Source organism: Atractosteus spatula, chromosome 11 (genome assembly GCF_055471065.1).
Source record: "Atractosteus spatula isolate fAtrSpa1 chromosome 11, fAtrSpa1.hap1, whole genome shotgun sequence".
In the NCBI taxonomy this organism is placed as follows: Eukaryota; Metazoa; Chordata; class Actinopteri; order Semionotiformes; family Lepisosteidae; genus Atractosteus; species Atractosteus spatula.
The window spans coordinates 37,672,959-37,692,639 of NC_142716.1; the positions used below are offsets into that span (position 1 = coordinate 37,672,959).

Genomic DNA, 19,681 nt, shown 5'->3' on the forward strand with positions numbered 1-19,681 from the left:
ATATAAGCTTTTTTGTTTTGATGGCTTCTGTAGAAGAAGATCAAGAATTAAATGAAAAAAAAATGTTGATTAAGAATGAACTCTCCATCTCCTAATGCTCAGGTCACAGTAAAACAATGTTTCAGGTTTTCTGCTCTAAAAGTAGTTATACTTAAAGGTTTTGGTATGATAAAAGTGCTTATTTGTGAAACTGTGAAAACTTGTGTAAGAAGTGGCGAAATCCTTGTCCCATTGGACATTTAGTGGTTAGAAAAATGGTAATGAAACGAGAGAAGTGATCTCAAACTATGTTCATGTGATGGCACAATAAAAATGCTGATTGTTGTATGAGTTGGGCCAGGTCCCTACTCGATGGGCCTTCAGAAAGTACTCCTTCAAGATTTCACTCCCTCTTGTTGCCTGAAGACCCTGGTAGGGTTACTGTGCCTTGTGTGAACAGAACTGTGGGGCCGTCTTTAAAGGAAGGAAGATGCTGAGGTCTCTGCTTCTCAAGCTAACCTCCTGTGACCTTGTTCCTCCCCGGATGAGCCTTGTTTACAATGTTGAAATTAAACTTAAGTTTTCTTTTCCCTTTACTTTGTGTGAAAATGATGTGCTTTGTGTTTGCAAGCATTTTGAAAAAGGGGTCCTTCTCAAAGTCCAGGTTTTTTTTTAGCATTTTGGGGGAAAAACCCAAAGGTGCTATGTGCAGGCATTTTCTAAGAGTTCATTGTACAAAGGAGCAACCATTTACAGTGCACTGAAAAAAACATCAGTAGTCAGTGCAATTCAGTCTTACTTTTGTTCGAGATCTGGCCTAGTGTTGTTCTTCCGCTTCTTCATTCTGTATTGTTTGCACACTGTGGTTGGAACACCTGGGTGGTAGATTTAAATGCTACACAATCTTTAATTTGATGTTTGCTTTCGGGTGTAGATATAAATGATCCAGAGAGAGTGTCGTCCCTGCTTCTTTTCTAAATTCATTTCTGTTTGCAAATATGGGATATTTGAGGAACTTTACTCCTTCAAATGTTGCAGAACCAGCACCAAGCTAAGCTTCAAGACACTGCGCGACGCTCATTTTCTTCCCCACCTCAGGCCCTGTGAGCAGAGCCACAAAGAGCAGTCTGAACCAGTGCCAACTGCACACGTACTGTACACCCTCCCCATCACTGCTGGTCTTTCAGAGCAACACTGCAGCTGGCTTATCTGTGTTCTGGATTCTGATTTAAGTTGTAATATTGGCAAAGCTGCAAAGGAGCATTGGTGTTACCAATGCCATAATTTTGAGATCTTTGGGGAAATAGTGCAACACTTGGAACCTGCTAATATGTCTTTGGACTGTGGGAGGAAACCCACGCACACACGGGAAGAACATACAAACTTCATGCAGATAGCACCCCCGGTCCAGAATTGAACTTGGGGCCCCAGTGCTGTGAGGTTGCAGTGCTAAACACTGGACCACTGTTCCTCTTGGAAGCTTTATTTGTTGAAGGCAAATTGTTGTGCTGTGGAGTTGGCCTAGAATTTTGAGATTTGGCGTTGCAGGGCCTGTTTAATCACAAGTGTGGCTGAGTGTAAATTTTGGTACTTCCATTTTCGATAGCTTAAAGAAATGGTAAATGGCTTAGTTTTCTGTTTACTCTGTGCGATACAGTCATTGAGTCTTGATAACGTGAATGGGTTGTTTCTGGAATGATGACCTAGCAGCAATACTTAGGTCAGAGGAATAGTTCTCAGTCCCAAGAAGTTCACTTACAGCCTTTTGCTGTTACTGACTACATTAATTAGCTTAACAGCCTAAAAGTGTAATAGAGGCTAAATGAATAAACCTCATATTAAAGGCTACACTTAAGATAGGCATCAGATATTCTTTCTGTTGTTCAGTAAGGCATAGCAGATGTGTTTTTCCATGTCAATGTCTCCGCTTGCTGCATCAGCAGAGGTATTAATTTGTTTCTGCAGAGCAAAACAAGAGGCTCATTTTGAGTATAATGGTTGAAATGATTAACCTGCATTATTATTAAGTGGTGAAACACTGAGACAGTTATGGTACATCAAATAATTCAGCAGCTCCTTTTTGCTGCACAGCTAAATGGTAAACTCAAAAGAAAACTGACTTTATTTCTGGGTCTATTATAAGTGTGGTTACTGTTTTTAGTGTGTTGTAGTTTTTTTTTCTTCAGCTTGACCTATAATTAGAAGAGTGGAAAGAAAAAAGTATTTGCCTGCATCGGTATGTGTTCCTGTATGTCTCTTTTTAAATAAGCTATAAAAGTTAAAAGCAAAATTTGCTGAAGAACGTTTATTTAAACCCCTTTTTCCTTTAGATGTTAAAGAACGTTTTTCCTTTAATTACTGTCTTTTGGTAAAAAAGCTTCTCGTAAATCTCCCTCTCTCTGCCTATTTATTAACACGATGAGTTACCCTTTTACAGCTTTGTACTATTTAAAAAATGTTCAGCTAGTGCAAGCTTTCCAGGGGAAAGCTGTGAAGCATGAAATTCAATAAGTTCTTCTTTTCTTCATCTTTATACCAGTACCAAGAAACAGACACTTCTAATCGGAATTACAGAAAAAGAAGTGATAAGTTGATGTCTTCACTGTGTAGGAGCAGACCTCAAGAATTTGTGATCTGTTAGTTTTGACTTTCATACCCTACCTCACCCCTGACACCTGTAGGGCCTATGCAATGTTAAGCATTCATGAAGCCTGATTCGTTAGCTCTTTCTTTCTAAAATATGTCTTTTGGCTCCCATCTCCTGGGCTAAATGTTTAATCCAGGCAGTCTCTGTTGTTTTATCTTTTTTTTCCCAGTAAAAAGGTTACATTTCCAAATGGATTAGGAATCTGTAAGGTATGGAGTGGGGTTGCAGGTAGGAGGGACGTTTTAAGCGATTATATGTAGGTAAATCCTGTTTAGGATGCTGCCCATTTCTCCCAAAAACGAAACTTTGTGATTTTTGTGCAGCATAGAATGTCTGATGTATTTGCAAGGCCTATAATCCCATCCCGGAAGTGTTTATGTTCCTCTCTTCTCTCCACAGGGAAGGTTTTTTTTCTAGACCTTTCAGCTGGATTACTGACACTGGGGGGGTTAGAGCTTTGGATTTGCAACCGGAAGGTTGCGGGCTCAAACCCCAGGTGGCGCAGTGCTTTTGTACCCTTTGGCAGGATATGTTACTCGGATTTCTTCAGTAGAAGTATTATTTCTATAAAAAAATATGATTAGAATTGTATAAATGGGCCCAAATGTGAACTGCTGTGGACTCAACTGTCAGTCGGATAAGTAGATGATAAAGTTGGTCCTTGAGTTGACAGCAGCATATCTTTCTACTGCTTAAGTTCATTTAAGCAATTCTTCAAATGTGTTTGCCTTTGAGAAACTGGGGCTCTATTCTGTGAGCATTAATCGAAGGATGTATTTTGTCCCACAGTGAAAAATTTTAAGATGCCACAAGTATTTCAAAACATTTAAATGGTTTCTTTTTTAAGGGGTGAATTTAAGAATGGAATAGTTTAGCAACATATATCCCAGAGGCTGGCTAAAGTAATTCCAGATGTGAGTGGTTATTTTGAACTCTTTTTTTTTTTGTTTAGCTGTTCCATCGCACCTCATTTCTGAGCGTTTTTAAAGATTTCAGAGCTGAGAGATATGCAGGAGACTGCTTTACTCTGTGCCGTGAAGTGAAAGCTACAGTATACTGGATCTCTGAGTAAACAGCTTTATAATCACAGCAACATTTTCAGATGAGACCTCTAAGTGAGGTCCTGATTACTTTGTTGTTAAAAATCCCACGGCACTGTTTGTACAACCAGGGGTGTTAACCCGTTGTTCTGGCTTAATAATAAAGACTAAAATAGTCATTTACCACAAAGTATTTAACTGCCAGTTTGCTTGTCAAAATGCCCTTTTTTGGGTGTTTTCATAGGCCTACACTTAAAACGTGCTGTGCAAGTTATTTTCTTATAGCATTAATGGAATTGGACTTGAAGGATTACGGTTTAGCTGTGCAAACAGTTTTTCATTTCTATGTTCAAATGTCCACATGACGAGAGAGGTAAACGCACTTTCCAAGGTACTCCTTTGAGTGAAATCCATGTTTATTTGACATATTTCCACAATGTGGTGAAATTTGGACTTTGGTACTATAGAATGAGCTCTCGTAAAAATGCAACCAATTGAGCTTCTGTAGTACAGTTCAAAGACAAGTGAAAAGTCAATGTACTGTAAGGGCTGGAAAAAGGCATTTAGTGTAACATGTCACTGGTCATATCTTCAGGAATCCAGGGCAGTTTTTTGGAATTGGTTCAATACACCTGAACACATCAAAGCTTGTTTTATTGTTGGAGAAAGTGGGGCTTGATTCATAGGGTATTTCTGGGTGATATTGAGGGCTGGTTGGAGCCACTGTAATGAAAAAGCTGAAGGCGGTTGACTGTCTAGTCCCTCAGCCTGCTACTGTGCACAAGTGTTTGTGCAAAATGAAGAGAACAGAATAGTGATGAAAGTGAGTAATTGTTATGTAACTTCAGAAAATTATTGCGAAATATCTGAGAGCGTTGTTGAGAATTCTCACTGTCTTTCAAGGGCGGGGCACATTGCCTGAATTCTGTGACTCTTGCTACTGTAAGTGCAGCAAGCTAATGGATTCCTTAAGATGCATTTTGGGAAGTATTGCATTGGAAGTGCAGTCTGTGTTCCTGGACAGTCTGATACCATGCTGGAAGTGAAGAGGTTTGTGCGTGGGCCTGTTCTTTGAGTTCTGGCAAGGCATGCTGGTTATTACTGTGCACGTGGGACCAGGCGCAGCTCGAGTGCTTGGTGCTGAAGTCATAAAATCGCTGCATTCGACACCCGCAAATTAGTAGTCAGTTTGTGGAAAAGCATTGTCCGGGACACTGTGGAGGGTTTCCATGGGATTTAATAACACCACAGCATGCTAGAGCAGTGGACAGAAATGGCAAGGCAGAAAAAGGGAGAAATAAAGGGCACTTTTTGTTATGATGTAAAAGAAGATTTTCCTTTTGTCTTTTTCTACACAGCAAATAGACATTTCGGTTCTCCCTCGGTCTGGAATCACTTGATATGAGACATTTCTCTTTCAGCGCGGTTGATGGGCAGACACAGGCTGAAACATCTACTAAGTCACTGAGTTTTGCCTCACAGCTGAAAAGGCTTGGCCCCGTGTCTGAGGTTACTCTGGAAATAAATGAACAGGTTCAGACACAATCATTGGGATCCTGTTTGTATTTTATTATAAAGTGGGCGTCTATATTCCATTTTACTGTAGCCTAAATACAAATAGCTAACCAAAAAATAGTTGTGGCTATTCCTGGCAGGATGATGAAGGAGACCTGTTCAGATTTACTTTTGAGAGTTCTGCAATGAATCCGTTGTCACACCCTTCCCCAAAGCTTCTTTGATTGTTAAGCACTGCGCTCCAGAGGAAATGGTCCTTCTTAGGAGGGTTTTCCTAGTAGAGAATAGGGTGGGGACTGCTCCTGTTTCCCTAAGTGTTTTTGTATTAATCACTGTTTTTTTTAGGGGGTGGGTGTTGGAATATACTCTAGTACTGCTGCAGTATGCTGGAATAAAAATGGTAACCTTTTATTCTGTACTCTTTGTCTTCTCTGGAACACTTTTCATGTGTTAATCCGTCACTGTAGTGAGATGAGTTGTTCCAGTTCTAGCAAAACCCCACCGCCTCACACATGAAGTACAGAATTGCTGATTTCAGGGGTCTTGGCGTTGAAAGTAAACTATCCTGACCCCCTCTTTTAAGAGTTAATACCAGTGACATCACTGCATGCTGCTGCAACTCTTCAGCCACGTATCAGTTTTTGCTCTTTTGTTGCTCTCGGTCTCGAAGCTATCATCTTACCTTCACTGCAGGCAGAGTGGGTTCTCCAGCTGTTCTGTCTGATGTCACTCCTGGCCTCTGGGGAAATGCCCACCTCCTCATGTGAGTGGGATGAGACTAGATTGACCGGATTTGGACTGCCTCTCCCAGCTGCCAAACCAAATGGATGGAGAGGGCATTTGGTGTGGGAATGCAAGCTGGCACTATCTGTTGTAATTTCAATGTACCTTTTTTACGTTAAAGGGGAACTGCAACACCTATTGTCATATTTCAGGGTTAGGAAGAATCAGCATTTCAAAGCACAATTAAAGTGAAATGTCCACAGTAACTTGTAAAACCTCCAATTTACATGACAAAATGGACTAAGTTTCCAGTTGGGCCCAGAGCCATGTTCTTGCATGTGTGAGTCCTGTGATGGACTGGTTCTGCGCCCTGTGCCTGACAGGTTAGGCTCTGGCTTCCTGAGATCCTCTGAGGGTAGGGCAGTTACCAAAAATGGATGTTAACGGGGGATTGCAGTCCAAATTTCTCAGACTGGCTTTTAAATCTCAGTAACAAAATAAATTCAGATTTCAAATTAAGCACAAACTCGCGCAGTTTGTGAAAGGACTGTAAGTTGCCATGTTGCGTTTCAGTCTTATTTTGTCTCTTGATCACGGTCATTGTTAATTTTGATTAAATTCAGTTATTATTCAGCACAGATAAATTCAGTATTTGTAATATACCTGAAATTATAATCACTGTTTAAATTGTGATATGATAAATGCTATAAGTGATTTTGTCTCAAATCTAGGTCAATATAGGAAGGAAGCTACTTCTTCCTTAAAACTTTAAAATGGAGAGTTGAAATTGAGGATGAACATGGCCTGTCAGTAGGAGCAATGGAAGGGGATGGTAAGATTTCAGCTTTACTAAATTTGACACCAAACTTTCATAGCACAGCATTTACAGTAAGTAAGCTGAAATCTTTTTTTTTCTGTTTTATAAACTTAAGCTTGTTTCCATTCGCGTTGCATTTATGTAGGAAAAAAATAATTGGATAGCATACTCCAGTGCTTAAGGTTTAACCCAGAAGATGCATAAGAACAACAGAATAACAAAAAAAAACTCTTAACAGAGGAACTGGGAGCTACTGCAGCCTGTGCTTGAGGTGGAGCCCAGTGTGTTCAGATAAACCACAGCTACTTCCTGAGCCCTGATGACTTTATGATTGGAGCCTGAAACTGTGACTCTTGCAGCGAAACCCGACCTGTCCCACACACACTTTTGAAATAATAGAGCCAGGGAAATGCACGCTATTGAACTATTCTGGTCTCAGTTGGAGAATAATTCATTTTGAAGTAAGATGGATTTGGTCTGTATTGTTCTAAAGGTCAGCAGATTTTTCTACTAATGGTTAAGGGATTCACAGAATGTTTGGCAGAACTGCTCCCAATAAGGTAGCATTCTTCTGCTGTAGCATTCTAAAAATGTCATTTGGGAAAGAGAAACAAAGCTGATCACCGTTGAAGTGACACCTATTGGCTTGTATTCCTATCTTGAATTTGACAGGCAAGGGATGTCGAACCCGTTATAACAGTAAAAAAGTTGAAATTAGGTATTCTTTCTACCTTGATAAATTGGTGAGAGTTTGTAATATTGTGAGTGTAAAAATATTCAATTGCTTCTAGAATGAATCCGTGGAAAGAGGGGAATTATTCTTAAAGTATCCCGCTAGACTGTTTTTTGCAGTTCTCTGAAAATCTTAAACCTCCCTTTAAGAGGATTTATTGGAAGTTGTGTACAGAAGACACAGTGTCCTATTTAAATTCTTAAGATGTCCTTGGAGACGTCTGCTCTGAAGGGATTACTGTGCAGTCCAAGCTCTCTTTGTGGTTTAATCTACCCATGCCACCAAGTGAAGATCAGCTTTGTGTGGGATCATTTTCCATCCAGAGAACTGACATTGGCTTTGCTGTTTTCTGCAGCAGTGTCAGTGGTTCAAGTGAATTAATCTCATGCAGAGATCTGTATTTAAACGTTAGACTGATTTTTGTGCTTGTGATGCATCTGACACTCATCAGATAAAAAATGATACCGAAGATATCCTTGAACAGATTTTCTCTAGAGTATCTACATGATCTATTGTTGGTTATACTCCAGCAGGAATGCCTTGTAATTTAAGAATCATCGTGTGCTATGATTTAGGATTAGGAATTATATTGTGGGATCCTATTAATGATCTTCACAATGCTTATCCTTAATAAAGGTTAGCCAAACATGGTCAGCTTGTCCTTTTACATATTTTTCACAACGTTACTAATGCAATGAAGAAAAGGTCATTCAAAGTTATCATTATGCTTGTGCTCTGAACTTAATATTTTAAAATAGTATGTTAATATAACTTGACAACCCGTAATGATGCTTTCTGGCTTCTATGAAGTCAAGATTATTGACACCCTGGCAAAAACATTTATATCACAAGCACAGAACAAACAAGAATATATGTTTTCAATGATTGACAGTTTGAGAAATGGTGCATGTCAGTCCATTTTCATTTACGAACCATTACCAGTAAATTATTGTTTGTTTTAGCTTTTCTTCACAAATTCATAGGTTTTCCGTGCTGTGCACTTTTGTCGGTTACAAAGTTCACAGTATCTCTTATGTGTTGAAATCCGTCATGCTGATTTCTGCATTCGCCCTGCTGTGTTTTCTTGTGCTAAGGTTTTTTCATCTTCCCCCTGTTTGTTTGGTAACTTTCAATATGTTTCTCAGGCAGTCAATTACAATATATAGTCTCATAATTTGCTACTTTCAGCATATCCGGCTTGGTGAAGTACTTATACTGTTGGTAGTGGTCTCCATTGGGGAATAAAAGCCGTTTAGAAAACTAAATGAATCAAAAGAGTTTTGTTGCATCACATTGATTCACAATTTTAGATTGTAGTCATGTCATACATGAGAATAAACTGCACACATGGTCTGTGCTGTATTTTTTGGCTGTGTGACCCACCCTTACAGACGCACTGTCTGAGCAGTACTTTAACTCATGTGCTGGTCAGGGAGGAAGGAAACGGAATTGCAGAGGAAGGGTCTTGCTACGACTCCAGGGGTGGACTCCCCTTTGAAGGCATGTCCGATCTTTCTTCTGAACAACGCACAGGAACAGTTCCTCTTTGAAGCCGGTGTCTGACATCGGACCCACCTCGGGGGGTATACATTTCAGTTGCGTCTCTAGCCCTGAATGTGTGTGGTGGGACAGGGCTTCATTGTTTGGCTGGGGCCACAGCAGGAACTCGTGGTTTTGTGGGCACTGGTGACCTTCGGAAACCCAACTCTCCCCCCTCACGAGAGGGCTTCAGGAGTGAGTCCCAATCAAAGTATCTGGATTGCTCTCTTCTTACAATAAAGATGCTAGATGTCCAGTCCCATTATTTACCAAGCAGTTATCAGATTTTTTCTGTGTGTATGTAGCTGAAAGCTCAAGTATCTGTTCCTGCTGTCTTCACTTTTAACTGAATTGCCTGAAGTCTTCTCTTTGACATAAAAAGACAAGTTAGTGGTCAGTAGGGTTGAAAAATTAATCATTGAGAGATTCCATTTTAACGAATTATGGAATGTTAGTTAAACTTGGCCAGTATTTACATCAACATTTCTTTGTGCATTAGAATAACTACAGTATGATTAATATTCTTTTAGAAGTTACATTGAAACCCTGAACTTCAGCTGTGAAGCACATCTGGTTCATAGGTTAGCCCTTCTCTTAAAATGTACCACAGCACATCTGTAGACTTCTGCTTGGATTGGAGTTTGCCAGTAAGACATCAACAGCCAACAAAAAGAATTGAAGTTGTCGGAGCACCCCTGAAAGTTATGCATGCTCAGCAATGTTACCTTCAAACTGCATGTATTGTAATCTTTAGTAACTTTCATTGCAATTCTGTGAAACATGTTTTAGGACCTCATAGTGCAATACAACACACCAGATCTTCTATCCTTTGTGTTATTGAATAGAACAGTTTTAAGAAGCTGTTCTGTATTTAAGCTTCATAGAAGCAGAGCTTTGTTTTGATTGTTTTTATCCTGAACCTAATATATTAAAACACAGGCACCCTAAACCTCTTTAAAGTTTGTATGTGCATTTGGAGAGTTTAGAATGCTGTTGAACTGTTAAAATGCTTTATGGTTATAAATGGGTACTGATATAATAATACTCCCTACCTCTAACAAGTACACCCCGCCCTGAGATGGTTTATTTTGGTTTAGGTTGTAGTTTCATTTCAGCAGCTGTGGGCTTTCAGTTTCCAGGTCTCTTTCAGAGAGTTTCTTCTGTCACCATGGGAAAACAATGCCAGATGTGTTTCTGTATCACTGGATCCAGAATGAACTCAAAACGAATTTATTTAGCTTTTTTGTGTGCTTTGCATACAGGAAGGGACCCACTTCATTCATCCATCTGCTTTCTAACTGCTTCATGTACTGGGTTGTAGGGCAGCCAGAGCCTATCCCAGCAAGTAACGGGTGCAAGGCAGGATTCACCCTGACGGGACACCAGTCCATCAAAGGGCAGACACATTGACATAGACATTATACACACTGGGGCCAGTTTTCCCAGAAGCCAGGTAATTTACCAGTATGTCTTGGACTGTGGGAGGGAACCAGAGCACCTCTCTTCATCCATTATTAAAATGCAGCCCTCAACGGAATGATGCTTGGATTCCATTATGCACCAGTAGCCCCACACCATATCCAGTAAAGTGCAGTACAGTAGGAATGATCGTTGGTTAAGACTTGGAATGCTAGCTTTTGCATTTGCTTTTGTTTATAGTTTGACTGTCTCTTGTTGCATGTGATGCCTTGTAAAAACACTATTTTAAATAAGATTAGTATTGATGAGGGTTTACAGTTACTGTAAGATTAGGCTGGGGAACTAGGTGGGGGATATTGTATCCAAAAATAAATTTAGCAGTGACTTTCATATTTATCCAACCATACCAAAATTAAAAGAGATCTATAGAACATTGCACAGCTTTTTCAAAACTGATAACAGTTTAGTTAAACCTATTTGTGTCTTAGCCTGTGCTCTTAAAGAGTGTTTTTTGTTGTTTAACTGTATTGTTTAATAAAATAGGGAAGTTATGATAATTAGGACCCCATCCAAAGAATTTAATTTCCCTTTTTCTAGATTTCCATGTTGAAGTAGCATGGGTGATGCTTTGTTGCTTGGATTCAACGAGAGGTTAAATGCAAGCACATCTCTGAATATGGAATCCAGTTCACTGGAAGGTGAAGGGTGTGTAATTCCCTTGGCTGGGCTACTCCAGGGGTATCTTATTCCCTGGCACTGTAGCCCTGTGCTGCAGCTACTTTTATCCCACAAAAAACATCACTGGTGCAGAGTCAATTGCTGGGGTTACAGGTGACTGATACTGTTTGGCAAGCAGGACAGCTTTGTGTACTTCTTCAACACTGTGAAAAGCATGATTGGCTCTTTAGGCACAGCTTAACATGCACGAGACAACATGTCGGAAGGCCTTTAAAGCAAGGAAATGTCATGTATACAGTATGTACAGTATCTAGTATATTTTAGGCATATGGTAATTGTTTTTGATGTAATCATAACCAAGGCTCTTCTTGGCTTGATAACTTTGTTCCATGCGTAATCCTGCTTATATCAATGCCTACAAACTTTGGACTCAAGCCATAAGAAATCAGATGATTGAGTCCAAGAAAAATTAGTCTTGGTTTTCACTCTTTAAACCATTTCCTGACCCATATGCAGAGCTTTTCACAGTATTGCTCTTATTGTTTCCTATTCTTGGTGTTCTCTACAGAGGTACTTCTTCCTCTGTCTGAAATGGGTGATTTAAAACGTACATCAAAACTTACAGGTATGCAGCACTAATTGTGTTATTTTAGTGCTGGATTAAATATTAAGGAGAGAGCAGTAAAATGCACAGTGTGTGCCAACTAACTGTGCCTATCTGCTAACACATGGGTTACATAACTGCAAGGGTTTTAGATGGGTGTGGGCTGTGTTTGTCCAACAGCAGGGAACAGTGGCCTATCAGCTGTGAAAGCAGAGAGCAAATTAAGTGTTCTGCAGGTTTTATAAAGGGAAGTTCCAACCATCTGCAATTAAAGGGATTGTCCAGTATTTAGTAAAAAAGGACCCTAACATTATCATGCTAGAAATACATTTCCACACCTTGTGAGAGTGTTAAACAATGTGTTATTAAAAGCTTCAGAGAGATCTAGCATGGACATCATGCCTGTTTCTGGCTAAATGAATGTCATTACAGACTTGTGATAAAAGTATTCATACTATGACCTTTGTAAACCCGGACTGGAATTTCTCAACCACTGTTCCTAAAGATATTCTCAGAGAGGTGGTTGGCAACATTTTTTTCAAAAATGGACAAAGGAAATATTATTGGAATTGGTCAGTAGTTTAAAAAACATTGGAAGAACAATGCCTGATTTTGAAAATGAGGCCATCTGGAATGTCTTCTTTAAGAAATTCAGTAATCTGAAGATCCTATGTCCATGTGGTGGTTTGAAGTTCAGAAGCTTTCTAAACTACATCTGAAGTGTTATCTAAGCAGCCAGCAATTCAGCAGGACTAGAGGGGCAACTGCTGACAGCAGGCAGATCTGAAGGGAGACTGGGCAGAATGTATCTTGAGTGTTGCAAACACTGCTTTTTCAGTTGCTGCTTTGGCTTAATGAGACATTAATATGCTGTCCACATACTTTTCCTCACACCAGAAATACAGGAATATATATCAGGTTGTTTGTCAAAGCAGCTTTACAGCATTGCATATTCAAACTTGGAGGTCACAGTAAAACCTTTTATAGCAAAGATCTTGGTATATGAAGGAGATGAAAATTTAATTTGGAGGGAACATTATTGTGTTCACTTTGCAGTTAAAATTTCTCTGATTGGCAACTAAATCACTTTTTCATCACAACAGATCACAGAGCTAAAAGTAAGTTTAGAATCAGAAAATGATTGGATTTTCTATGGAGTAATTTGAAACTGTACACACCTGGTTTGGCAGTCGTATGGCATGGTGACAACAATTCTAGTTTATTGAGGTTTATTCGTAATAAACCTGATCCTTACCAAAATTGAACCATCCATCAAGAGAAATGCCTTTACGTTTTCACAGAACAGCACAACAGAGAAGTGCTCTAATGCACACCCACATTGCCAATGAAATTCCAGAAAACTGAGTCAATTACAGAGTGAACCTCAGGCCCATATCTTTCACTCTGAAGTGTAAAGAACGCAACTGACCTTCAAGATGATAACGTTGAGCAATATGAGCTTCACTGTGATCCTTTCATGAGATAAAGTATACAGCTTCAAATGTCATCATTAAACCTCTTTTATGTGTTTCAGTACAATTATAAGTAAATATTTAAACTGTTATTTTTAAGTCAACCTGGGCAAGAGCATCTGTTAATCCATCTATGCATTTTCTAACCGATTTAGCTAATACAGGGTCGGAAGAGCCAGAGCCTATCCTGGCGAGCAAAGTGCACAAGGCAGAATACACCTGGGACAGGATGCCAGTCCATTGCAGGGTGAACACACACTCATACCAGGACCAGTTTTCCCAGTAACCAGTAATCCAATCAGTATGTCTTTGGACTGTGGGAGGGGAAACTGGAGCACCCTGAGGAAACCCACATGAACCTGGGGAGAACATACTGTACAAACTCCCCACAGGGTCGGGAATTGAATGCAGGACCCCAGCACTACAAGGCAACAGTGCTAATCGCTGTGTGTTTAACTGTGCCTTTAGCAAATTAATATCTGCTAATTACTGCTGATTTTTATAATGTTTATATTTGTGTATTTCATATTTTTTTTCAAGCATGTTGCTGTGTTTTCTTTTCTCAAGCATCTATAAATTCTGGATGACACTCTGAATAGATGGAATGAGGCATTGCCAATATTTGAAACGCCATGGCTTCAAGAAGTGTTTAAATTCAGGAGTCATTATTTTCTCTCTGGGCAACTTGCCCACTGTGTAGTAAGTAATGTGGGCTATTTGCCCAGAGCTTCTTGCCGAGTGTAAGAACGGGGCACAGGCTGTGTTTACCTTCAGCATACAGGATTGTACAGAGAGTTGAACAAAATTCTAGATCGCCAGTGTAGAGATGCAGAGAGCAGCCGCTTCTGGAGTCCCTGTCAAAGTAACAGTTCCCAAATCCCAAAGGGATTTTCGTTCCAGCAGAATAGTTCTCAGTTGCACTATGAAACAAATCCTTTTTTTTTTTAAGTTCCCCTTGTCTACATGTGTTGCAAATAAAGAGCTGGTGTGCCTGTGATCTAGCCGTGACACTTATTTACTGTACGAGGGTCAGTAATAATAAAACGTTTGCTGTCAGGTGCTTGATGCTGCAGGGAGAGAACTGTGCTGTGGTTTCCGGCCCTTAGCTCATTGTCTGAGCAGTGCTGTTCTGAGCTGTGTCACTGTGCTGTGTGTCGGCAGTGTGCAGTGTAGCCTAGGAGAAATGCAACTGAAGAGCAGGAAGGAAGTGGTTTTTCACTGATGCTGTATAGCCCTTTTAACAAAACATGCTGTTTATATAGTAGATATTTCTGATTTTCTTACTGACTCGTGCTTTAATTGTTTTAGTTACAGATTTTTAAAGTGAACAGGTGTATGATGTAAAAGCTCACACTGGAAAGTACTTTCTGTTACTCTTGTGTTTGGCAGGTGCCTTTAGTCAAGATGACTCGCATGCAGCTGCACAGTGACCTTGCAAACTTGCAGAACTGTTAAAGCAGTTAGTGTAATACTGAGTACTGTGGTTTCGCAGAGGCATAATATGTGCCACAAACCTAATGCAATAATTTGCACAGTATAGCAAAAATACATGGAAAGATGCAGATTCACACCAGATCAGTTACTGTTTAATATAAAATGCCTAAACAGTGAGCTCTACCACCAAAATGTACTTGTGATCTGGTTTTGTGTACTGAAGTAGCGTAATGCCCGTGACAACAGTTTTATGGGTTGGGGATGTAAAGAGAGAAATTGTATGATTTAAAGGTGTAATCTGAATGGGAGTTACTTTCTTTTATTGTCTCAGATGGGCAATGTGGTTTGCAGCCTGGTAACGACATACAGTAAGACATTGCACTGTATACTTCACATGCAATGCATTTTACAGATGTATAATGAGAAAGAAAATATCTATACATAGATCAGAACATACATCATCCTTTTCAGCCGATGTGATACCACTTCATGTCCTGGGCAATTTGTGTGAAGCTTGATTAATTTTCTAGGCTCTAGTTAGGCACACAGATGGAAGGCTGTGGCTTTCTTTGCTTTAAAAAAAACAGTACACATTTAATCCATGATATCCTATTTTATTGCTGACCCACAAGCTTTTGGTTTCACTATTTTCATGGCCATCATGCCCAGTTTGCACTGAGAACACCTTTATGGTGGAGTTCAAAGGAAGTGTGTAGGGTATACTGAATGTTAATATATTGCGTTTCTGAACTTTGTCCTAAATGGTGTGTATTTCCTTTTATTAGCATCTTTCAGTCTCCCCGGCAGGAAAAAATACTTGGCTTACATCAACATCAATGTTGATGTACAGTAAGTCAGGATGTCGTTTTTATAGAAGTTTGAAGTAGTTATGGCCAAAGATGATGCTCTGTAGCAAAACTGAAAACTGCAGAGTCTGATTCCCCAAAAAGCATCCGAAGTGTTATTTCTGCCTGGTTACAACAGTCTGTCAATATGTGGAAGGCACTGTTTCAGTATCGCATGTCTCCTCATCCTTTTTGACCGGCTTCATGTAACTTTTGAATCTTTTCAACCTTGTCAGCAGCAGCTTTAGGCGAACGTCATTAGGAGTGTCGTGGACCATAGTGCAAGGTGTTATGTGAAGGAACTTGGCAAAAAAGCAATTTATACAAAACAGTTGTTCAGTTGTACAATCGACAGCGGACGCACCACAGTGTCTATGCAAAATTTACTCCAATGCAGACTTCACTGCTGGAATGGAGGTTGGGCAACTGTGTTTTGATTCTCCCATCTTGCTTGCATAAGCATTGCAATAAATCCGTCTATGCTGTCTCCCTGGTAACAGGTCTGGTCCAGGCTTCAGTAATGTAACACAGGCACATTGCTGTAGAATCAGGACTTGCTTGTTAGAGCATTTGAACAGGAGAGCAACAGAGCAGTCAGTGAACAGTCTAATTCTACCATTCTCTCCAAACTTGTTCTGTATCCCTTACCACTGAAACACTGTAAGTAAAACAGCAGTTATAAACAAATGATCATTGTTTTTACTTTTGTCATATTAAAGTCATTAATGGTAGATTTTGACCTGCTGAACAATGTCTGAGTTTGTCTTAAACAGTTTTGTTTTGTCTTTATACTGCCCCTCTTTGAAATCAGTATTAATTAATGGATGATTAATGTGCTCGGCTCATCACTAGGATTCTTGTACCAGCATAAGAACAATATAATCCCCTTTGCCATTTGACTCACTGCAGGTCCCATACGGTAGTGCCTGTAGAAGTGAATTAACTTTGATTGAGGGGTGAAGCAGCTCTCCCTGTTGGACTGCAATCTCACAGGCACCAATCAAGCCACAGGGGCTGCTGCTGAGCTGTAAATTGAGTACACACTGGCTGACTTGAGCCTGGCCAACCTTGATGGCCTTCTGCCAACTGTGCATTACCAACTGGGGAATCCCACTCACAGCTGGGTAATGACATAGCCCAGACCTGAACCGGTTATGTCTGCTCCACAGATGACTACCTTCACTGGTTAGGCCACTGAAAAGCCTGCAAGGCTATGTTTTTATGACTCTACTGTTTAGCAACGAATTACAATTTGAAATGAAACTGTTTTTAAGTTGCTTTTCCTAAGCCATCATTTTTCTCAGGATGAAACTGCAGAGAGAGTGTAACTGCTGCCTGTGTATCTCTGTCTCTTATCAACATCCGGTTGCATCTCATTGCTGAGACAGTGGTTGTTCTACTGAAAACACAAAGATCCAAAACTGACCTTGCAATTAAAAGTGCTGTGCTCCAATTTTGAAATGTCTGTTCCATTATACATTATAGAGTCAGAGCCGGACACTGTACAGCAATTCAGTAATCTCCAGCTGGGTGCAAGCACATGTTTGTTTCTGGTCTTTTATGCCAAAAGCAGAGCTATAGTGTGGATGTCTGCTTTTTCTGTGCATTTAGTTTATCTTCTGTGTGCAAGTACTGCTCTTCTAATGAGCAATGTGTATGATGGTAGCAGCATTTGTAGGATCCCTTGTGTGGCATTTCTTCTGAATTATGTATATTGTGTATCTTGTGAATTATGTATCTTTGTGTGTGTTTGAGTGTAGTGACATGGTAGTGTGGCAGTTAGCACTGCTGTTCAACCATTCTCATCTGGAGATTGGTGCTGTAGAGTTTTGATGCCATCCCTGTGGCCTTCCGAGTTCTGGTTTCCTACTGCAGTCTGTCCCAAAGACGTGATGGCTAGGTTTTCTCTAAATTGTCCCAGAGCTTGTGTGTGGTGTAGTCTTGCCTTACACTTTGTGCTTCTGGGTTAGGCTCCAGGTTACTTCAACCTTAACTGTGAATGACTGTTTTGTTTTGTAAATACTGTATGTGTGTTAGTAGCTAAATGGATTTTAATATTTAAATTGCAGGATTACATACTGTATTGCTGACTGGATCTTTGTAATGGGGCTTGGGTCTTGTCTTATTAGTCTTTAGGTGAATCCATGGGAGGAAAAGTTGTTGGCCTTTTCTGTTCTTCCCCGACACCTGAAGAACTAGTGTGTCATGTTTTTCTTCAGTTCTGGTTGTTGATTTTTCCTGCCACTTGGCGCTCTGCGTTTGTTTCACAGTCTTCTTCCTGGTGAGCCTTAAGCTTACCTGAGTACTTGAGAGAGGATATAGAGGCTTTTTAGCCCATCCAGCTTTTTCAAATGTTAATAAATTTAGGGTCTCATCCAGCCCTTCCTTGATGGAGTCTGCTTCAACAACAGATCATTTATGTCTCAGTTTTATTCAATTTGTTTTTGCAGAACTCCAGTTCAAATGAATTGATTCCCCAGAAAACTCAGTGAGTGAAAATGTGATTGGGATAATTATAAAAGAGAGGATCAGTTTCCGACTGTTTTGACAACCAGCCACTGTCCTGTGAGTTTACATAACTAGAGATTGAGACGGGATATGAGCTCTGGGGTGCACAACTTAGAGGATTTCGCCAGGCAACATCTTGTATTTTTCATCTCGGTTCAGGGTGTGGCTGTTAAATGGAGCTACTTTGTGTTGTGATATGTTTATTTTTAGTCTTTGCTGTGATATCAGTGGTACAGTAGAAGTCGATTTGGAAGTTGATTGACAACTGCTACTGTATGACCCTTTTTGGTTGTTTGAGGTTGTTAAGGATAACGGACATTATTCTTCCATGCTTCTGAGACCGTTTACTCACAGAATCCTCTATTAATCCTCTTTTTCAGTTTAATTTTAGATTAGAATGCTACAAAATGGTTTCTTTGTGTTTACTAAATAATAATCCAGTGCAAATATTTCCTTTTGTGAGAAATATGGAACACAAATAAGAAAGTTATTCAGCAGACTGAATTGTGGACTGCTTTTATTGTTCAATCTCACTATGGAAAATTAAATTCTGTCACTTTGCTGGGCCTTGTAATTATTATGCTGTTAGAAAACAAAAGAAAACCTTTTTAAATTTTACAGAATCTGAATTACTGTGCCATTTATTTTTCCCCTTAGTGTGTTCATTACTTACTCTGAATGAGATATATTCAGAAACAGATTATGAAAATGCATTTATTTCAATACAGCTCAGATGCACTTTACTATACATTTTGAATATGTATGTCAATTTTCCTGAGGTATACCTGATTTTCAGCGTATTTGTCAGGAAGTTTTATTAAATTTCTATATACATAATATACCCCTCAATATACTTCTTCAAAGTTTTCTGGTAAATAGGTATAAACTGCTCTCTGTGATGTTTGTCACTGAGGAGAAACTGGTGTGTAATATCTTGTTTTAGATTTTTATTACCCGATATCACAGCTGGCAGACGGGCGAGTGTGGAACTGGATCAACACAAAACCATCCAGGATGTGAAATGCAGTACTGTATATGTGTGCTCATGCCCTCGGTTGTAAAAGCTCATTTTTAGAAATCTATTGCTGAAAAATGCCTGTTTAGCACTGTCCTAGTCTGACTTGCAGTTCATGCTCCCTTAACTGATATTGCCCTGTAGATTAATCCTCATTTTTCCTTTTTTTGTGTAAACTGCAATACATAGACTGTGGCTTGGGAAAGTTTCTCCTACACCAAAATAAATCTTCATTTAACAGGGGTGCAGCAGAGCTTATTGATTAAAAGGGCTGACTCCGGGGTCCAGATTAATGCATTAAACTCAGTTCTGTTGCCCATTAATATTTCACCAATGGGGACTAATTAACCTTTTCATTTAGGTCTGCTTTGCTTAGATACAGGGCACTAAACTGTGGTGCAGTGGTTAGCATTACTGTTTCGCAGCATTGTCGCCCTAGGTTCAATTTCCAACCTTGGGTGCTGTGTGCCTAGAGTTTGTATGTTCTCCTAGGTTTAAGGTGGGTGTCCTTCTACTGCTCCTGTTTACTCCCACAGTTCAAAACCATAACAGCAGGTTAATTGACTTCTGAAAAGTTGGCCCTGGTGTGAGTGTGCGTATGTCTACGTTTGTGTGTGCACTGCGATGGAATGGTGTCCCATCCAGGGTGTATCCTGCCTTGAACCCTCTGCTTCCCCTGCAAACGTGTATTGGGTAAAGTTTTTAGGAAATGG

General features: G+C 39.8%; 1 protein-coding gene across 1 annotated transcript in view; it reads left to right on the forward strand.

The window, feature by feature from the left end:
- The window catches only part of nherf1b (NHERF family PDZ scaffold protein 1b), a 67,635-nt gene that overhangs the window by 7,036 nt on the left and 40,918 nt on the right, over positions 1-19,681 (forward strand). The window lies entirely within an intron of this gene.